Source organism: Triticum urartu, chromosome 6A (assembly GCF_056163025.1).
Source record: "Triticum urartu cultivar PI428250 chromosome 6A, HENAU_Tu73, whole genome shotgun sequence".
Taxonomy (NCBI): Eukaryota; Viridiplantae; Streptophyta; class Magnoliopsida; order Poales; family Poaceae; genus Triticum; species Triticum urartu.
In genome coordinates, this window is record NC_141878.1 from 234652914 (window position 1) to 234659109 (window position 6196).

Sequence of the window (6196 nt, forward strand, 5' to 3'; positions counted from 1 at the left end):
GACAAAATAGATTAAGCCTATAGTGATTGCAACCACCAGACATCATAGAAAGATGAGATAGCCGCCCCATGTGCACCGGCGTTGGCGTTGTTGAATCCATCAATGACGGGGAATCGTTAATTCCTTATGTTCGATCGCGGCGACACTGTCCATGGCAGCATTGACTGAGACCGGCAAGTTATGGGCAGAACCAAATTAGTGGCGTTGCAGTTGCACCAGCCAAAGTTAACACGGATAAGCTAGGGAAGCACGCCTACCAATTGGTTCATGCAGCCGACGCACGACCACATCTCGATAGCGATGTTGTACATGAGGATCCATGCATGTATGTGCCGCTCGTGCTAGCAAGCAAGCTAGATCATGCCCGCGTGAAGCCATCGATCGTGGCGTACTTTTGGGAGATGATGTTGGGGTGATGGGCTGGGCTACGCTCGAGCACAAACTCGTAGCATGCGGAAATAGTCGTCCCGTGCCGCCATCGCGTAGTCGTTCGACCCCGCGCATCATCCTATCTCGGACACCAGCGGCGGCGGCCGCAACACCGTTACTGCGTACTCGATGTGGGCGCCGACATGCCACCGTCCACTTCTTCATGAACTTCACCTCCGCATCGCTGCTCGGCCCCGACGATCGACTCTTCCCCTTGAGATAAGGATCTCCGCTCGTCGACGTCGCCTCCGCCCACCGTGTGGGCCGACGGCGAGAAAGAGTTCTCCGGTGGGTCAGCCATGGAGCGATTTCTTTCTTTCGGTGGTTTTGCTTTTATAAAAAGAGATCAGATGAGAGATCGAATCAAAGGGGAGAGACAAGACTGGGCTCAGTAAAGGAAACACCCTGGATCACGGGAGGAGATCGAGATGGACGTGGTTGGACGCGACGCACGTGCCTATCGGGGAGCAAGTAGTTAGTTAACAAGAGCATCCATTTGCCACGTGTCACGTTCTGGACGTTTTTTCCGGATTTTATTTTTTTATTTTTCCGCACGTGTTTTCGGCTTTTTAAACGGTCTTTTTTCCGATTTTTTTCGACGTTTTGGTTTTCGATAAAAAAATTCAAAAAAAATTACTTTTTTGCGCGAAAAAACGCGTTTTTTCCCCTTTCGCGAAAGTTACGGTTTTTCTTTCCGAGAGGCACGGTTGTGCTTTAGCAAGAGTCACGGCCGTGCCTTTAGGAAACGAAAAAAATGCGTTTTTTGTTTTTTTTCCGCGAGAGGCACGGTTGTATTTTCGCGAGAGTCACGGCCGTGCCTCTTGAAAAAGGAAAAACAAAACACGTTTTTTTTTTCTTTCTGGAGAGTCACGGTTTTGCTTCCGCGAGAGGCACGGGTGTGCTTTCGCGGAAGTCACGGCCGTGCCCCTCGGAAAGGGAAAAAAATACACATTTTCTGTTTTTTTTTCACGAGAGTCACGGTTTTGCTTTCGCGAAAGGCACGGGTGTGCTTTCGCGAGAGTCACGGCCGTGCCTCTCGGAAACGGAAAAAAACGTGTTTTCTGTTTTTTCCCTTTCACGAGAGTCACGGTTTTGCTTCCACGAGAGGCACGGTTGTGATTTCGCGAGAGGCACGGACGTGCCTCTTTCGGAAAGGAAAAAAAAACCATACTTCCAGTCCGGTTTTTTCATCCGGTTTTTTCGTGAAAAAAAAGTTCATCAAAACCTATCAACATGGAATCTAGTTTTAAAGATTTCAACGCGAGGAATCCAACGGTGAAAATGGTTCGAGATTTGGACGCACGGTTTAAGAGATAAAACGTTTTGAATAAACGGATCTACGAAAAAGGGAAAACTCCCAAGTTGTGACAAGTAGCGCGCTGCATGTGCGCCACTTGTCGCGACCTGGGAAAATGGAGTGCTCTTTGCAACGAGTACTTCTTAATTAGTGATTTCGTGCCTATCGCTTCCTCGACCTTCTTAACCACAGACTCTGGCCCATACGGAGGCCCAACAAAGCGACGTACAGATTCAGGCGGAAGCCCAACATAGCGACGTCTTTAAAATTTTTTAACGATAACGACGTGGTACAAAAGCATTAGTACCACCTTATGTATATGTTTAAAATTTAAACTGAAAGTATAAATTTACGGAAAGAAGCGTATTGTGACGGTGAACCTACGGAGTCAATCCGTGCTTTATTATTAGGACTAGTACAAATGTCCGTGCGTTGCACCGGGCGAAAAAAGGCATAATCAGCTTGCCATTGTGCATCATTTTTATACCCAATTTTAATAAATATCCATAATAAGGTTAAACGCGAAAATTTCTTATTTTTAATAAAAGTTAAAGTTTTCATAGAAAATGGAACACTTTTAAGAATAATTAACGTTTCATGAAAACTGAAACATTTCTCTAGAAAAGAACATTTTTTATGGAAAAAAATATTTGAACAGATGTTTTTTTAGTTGTACATTTCTAGATGGACTTTGTTTTAGTAAAAATAATGGAACTTTCTTTGGGGAATTTTTAAGTGTTCTAAAAATGCGACCATATTCTTTTAAACAAAGATAGTGTGAATATATGTAAAACTGTGAACATTTTAAAGCTATTTTTACCGTGTTAATTTTTTTACAGATATTTTTTGTAGCATTTTTGTTAGGTAATTTTTACAGATGGTTGTTTGGTGGGAAGAGTTAACTATTTGGGCTTAGCCTAAACAAAGCACTTGACGTTAACTTTTATTAAAATAAGGACGCACGAACTCATCTTTCTTATCGTTCCCCATTTCAAGTCTCCCTTGTTGAAGTGCTCTATGCCGCCGCCGCCCGCATCATGTCTACCTCCTTTGTCGACATGGACCTATCCTTCCTCCCGTGGTGCGCCTAATGGAGGGTTCCCGATGGGGTTAGGGGGAAGGGGTGCGAGTAGTCGCCGTTTGGTGCCTGCATTCGCCCTGTCCATCACAACCCCTACCAGCTGCGGTCGGAGTTGATCAATTGTTTCATCCAAAGCGGCATATATGACCATGAATGTAAATGAAAACATTAAAAGGCGACAAAACTACTTTTTGCCGAATAATACGCCACCGCAATCATGGGAGTCCAGTTAACGATTTTAATTGAAACTGAAGCCATTATCGAATATACACACACAATAATAAAAGCACCAAAGTAACAACTAAAGGGTTTGATTTCAGTCAAAGAATATAGCATTACATCAATAGCAAAACATGATGATATTTGTGAAAATAATAATAAGAGCACTGCAACTGCTAGTAAAAGCAATATTACCCAACATGATAATTTGAACCAGCACATAGGAACACCATCAACCACAACATACTCACACAATTTTAATTAAACAGTACATGTCTAATTTTTTTTATGAAAGCTAGAAACTGAAAGTCATTTACAGCCAACAATTTGTAATTGACCCTACTGGTCTACATCTAGTGAATTATGAGATACCATTTCTTTTCCTACATATCTAAAGGCACCATCAGGGATGCCAGCCAACAGAGAAGCTTCCTTTTTCAGAAAAAGCACACATGTCCTGTTTTGACAGAATGGAAGTTAGCACCACCAAGTAAATCAATCTTAGAAAAAGAATAAAGTTTCAAGATGAGCTTACATTATCAATTTGCACAAATGTATTGTCATATCTTTTCTTACGGATTCATATTGGAGAATAAAATTGTCCTGGAATCAACAAAATGTTTGGATTACTTTACAAAGATAACATTTTTTTGTTAATATGAAACCTTATGAATCGTATTTCCTCAAATATGTACGTCTCCCAGCCGCAAGTCACCACCTCTCTTCCATCCATTTTAGAAGCTTCACCATTCACCACGACGCCTCTGAGCCACCGCCATCAATTTCTTTGAAAACTTTGATAGATAGATAGATAGTGCACTAAAAGAGAAAAAATTCATAAGAAAAGTAATGTATACACCTGATATCCTAACTACCAAGAACCGAACTGTGGTAAAAGCAAACTAATACACACCATGGCTATCCAACAACACAGAGTAGTGACAAATCTGAACCGGGTCCCCTTTCCATAGGGTCTGATATACCTTCAGGCCGATTAACTCTAGGTGTTCTATGAACTCTGAAAGTCTGAATCAACTCATGTGCAACTTTTGACGATGGTGCAAATGGAGAGGCGTCACAAGATTGGATCCTTATCCTGCTATATACTGTAGTACATTTAAAGCAAATAAGCTAAGAAATTGGACAGCAGGATGAAGGTGCACCACACCATCCAATTCTGAAAAGGTGGCGGCTAATGGTCTTCCTCGTTGAATCCATAAGGAGTATGCTTTTCTATCCTTTAACTAAGCTGAAACTCAAGAGCTCTAAAATCTGAACGTAAAAACTTGATTTCTTGGAAGGAGGGCCACTGCACCAAATCGTGTTGCCTCGCCCGTGCATCACCGAAGCTGGGGCACTTATTTAACCCGCACATGGTGCACTCATACAAAAGAGTAGACCCACGCAGAGTGATCAAGCCGTGCAATTCAAGTTATTAAAATACTAATTAGTTATTGTATCTGGACGGACAGTCTTATGTAAAACATTTAAATAATACGTAGTAGTCTGCAAGGAGATACATACTATTTTTCAAATGGCGTGTATATAAGTATACAACTGATACTACTTTAACTAAAAATAAACCTACCCTTGCCCATCAGAGAGCATGTTTTAATTTGTTCATGACCTCTGCATTTTATTCAGAAACAAGCATGCACCAAGATACTCACATAGAAAGCAGAAACCTAAAAATTCCATATGCTTTCTGTTTTTAAAACCGAGTTCCAGGTGGATTCCATATTCTAACTGCACTTTACAGGAATGGACCTACAATCATATTAAGAGGATCCTTTCATCTTGAGCTGGTGCTTCAGCTGTTGGAACACTTAAGCTCAGATCTTCAGTATGATTTTCTTTAAGTGTAGGATCGAACAAAACCTACATGATAGATTGCTTATATTGATTAATAATCATTCAAGCAATTTTCTTGCATAGATAACACTACGTCATGAAACGTATTGCTGGTATATCTTTGTTCAGTTTTTGTAATAAGATAAAGTACTTAAATGTGTGCTTACAGCTATTGCATGATCTGAAGGAATAAACCAAACCAAAAGCGACTCTATGGTCTAATTATCAGCTCTGCACTATTAATAATACTACAAATAGAACTCTGATACTAATTCTACAGAAAAGATACACCAAATACACTATCAGGTTCAGTACCAACACCAGTTTAGACATCAAAATATATTTATAGTATAGTGGTATAGCTGCAGGTGTAAAGTCATGCAAATTCTCGATGGTACAAACTGTAAGCTGGCAAATTGTCGATGCAATGTAGGTGCCAAATAAGTGTTGGTGTCATACCACAGTGCACTGACACAAAGCATAAAAGGAGAATGGCATATTAACATTTCATTGTTGTACCAAAGAACAGACCATAGCTTCACTGCTAAGATTAATGCGGTAGTAGCACTACAATGACTTGTCAATAGTGACCTCGCTCCAGAATGAGAGCAATTACAATAGGTTAAAACTGTTGACCAAAAAAGAGTCTCAAATAGACAGAAGATAGTTTTCCTGAAATAGATCGGGATTTTGAGAGATCAGATCAAGGAGAGACAGGTAGTGCATGTAACCTTAGGGCAGGATGGTACCCACGATCTGGTTGCTGGGTCGGCGACCGGAGCAGAGGGCGTCGGTCAAGACCAGGAGTTCCCGAACTTCATCCACGATTTTGCATCATCCTCCCGCACGAGGAGTAGAAGCGCCACCATCCCCGAAGCACAGGATGTGGAGGTGGACGTGGTTGCTGTCACCGAAGCCTTAGAAAAGGACGGGGTGCCGCCGCCGTTGAAGCGAGGGGATCGAAGGTCGGTGAGGGCCTGTTGGAAATATGCCTTACAGGCAATAATAAAATGGTTATTATTATATTTCTTTGTTCATGATAATTGTCTATTGTTCATGCTATAATTGTGTTATCCGGAAATCGTAATACATGTGTGAATACATAGACCACAACACGTCCCTAGTGAGCCTCTAGTTGACTAGCTCGTTGATCAAAAGATAGTCATGGTTTCCTGACTATGGACATTGGATGTCATTGATAACGGGATCACATCATTAGGAGAATGATGTGATGGACAAGACCTAATCCTAAGCATAGCTCAAAGATCGTGTAGTTCGTTTATAGCTTTTCCGAATGTCAAGTATCATTTCCTTAGACC

The 6196-nt window shown here is 41.5% G+C and overlaps 1 long non-coding RNA gene across 1 annotated transcript; it reads right to left on the reverse strand.

Moving 5' to 3' along the window:
• Positions 1-3281: 3281 nt before the first annotated feature.
• On the reverse strand, positions 3282-5870 carry LOC147964869 (uncharacterized). The gene is made up of 2 exons (XR_015608034.1): positions 3562-5870; positions 3282-3483 (listed from the first exon to the last, which is right to left on the reverse strand). It is a non-coding gene; the product is annotated as an uncharacterized LOC147964869 (long non-coding RNA).
• Between the last annotated feature and the right edge of the window lie 326 nt (positions 5871-6196).